The sequence below is a fragment of the Corvus brachyrhynchos genome, unplaced genomic scaffold (assembly GCF_000691975.1).
Source record: "Corvus brachyrhynchos isolate BGI_N302 unplaced genomic scaffold, ASM69197v1 scaffold133, whole genome shotgun sequence".
NCBI lineage: Eukaryota > Metazoa > Chordata > Aves > Passeriformes > Corvidae > Corvus > Corvus brachyrhynchos.
The window spans coordinates 775,200-775,993 of record NW_008237249.1 but is presented as its reverse complement, the minus strand read 5'-3'; the positions used below and the strand labels follow the sequence as shown (position 1 = coordinate 775,993).

General features: G+C 62.3%; 1 long non-coding RNA gene across 1 annotated transcript; it reads right to left on the bottom strand.

Annotated features, from left to right (window-relative positions):
* Nucleotides 1-2: 2 nt before the first annotated feature.
* Nucleotides 3-788, bottom strand: LOC108445707. Its single transcript, XR_001860653.1, has 2 exons — nucleotides 484-788; nucleotides 3-86 (listed from the first exon to the last, which is right to left on the bottom strand). It is a non-coding gene; the product is annotated as an uncharacterized LOC108445707 (long non-coding RNA).
* Nucleotides 789-794: the final 6 nt, after the last annotated feature.

Below are 794 nucleotides of genomic sequence, written 5' to 3'. Positions count from 1 at the left end.
GCTCCAGAGTGTAATTCTCTGCTCGGCGTCCGTGCTCATGGCGGGAGGGCATCCATGGGCGGGAGAGCACCGGCAATGGGGTCGACCTGCGGGCAGGGCACAGGGATGAGGGCTGCAGGGCACGGAAATCCCGGTGCCCACATTGCCCCTGGATCGGGAATCTCCTTCCGCCACCCCCCGACTCCCTCCATCAATCCCCTCCCCTGCCTGGACAGCTCCACGTCATTCCTCAGGTAGGAGCGTCCCGGTTTTTTGGGATCTCGGGAGCTGTGGGGTGGGGTGGGAATTAACCCTGCGTGGGGCTCCTCAAACCGGGTGGGATGGCCTGGGAAGCCCAACCCGGCCCGGGGATTAATCCCAACCCGGCCTGGGAGTCAGTCCCAACCCGGCCTAGGAATCAACGCCATCCACCTTAAGGAGCCCCCGCAAATCCCAGGATTTCATTCGCCCTGCCAAGGAGAAAGCGAGCCGGGAATATTTTACCTCTCGGTATTCCAGGGACGGAAGGAACCTCACGCCTTCCTGGCGGGGGGAAGCAGCCGCTGTGGGAAGATGCTCCGGTGGGATCCGTCTCCAACGGAAAGTCCTGCTTGACCTGGATCAGATGACCGGGAAGATCCGGACCTTTTAAAGCGAAAGACAGAGCAGGGATGGACGCGCGGGATCTTCCCCCTCTCCCGCATCCCTACGCCGCAGGCATCGGCTTTTCACGGAAAAATAAACGCGGCGCAACTTTCTGCTCCAGGATTTCCGCTGGAAAACAGCGCAGTGCCCTCCGCCCTCCTCCCGCCGGG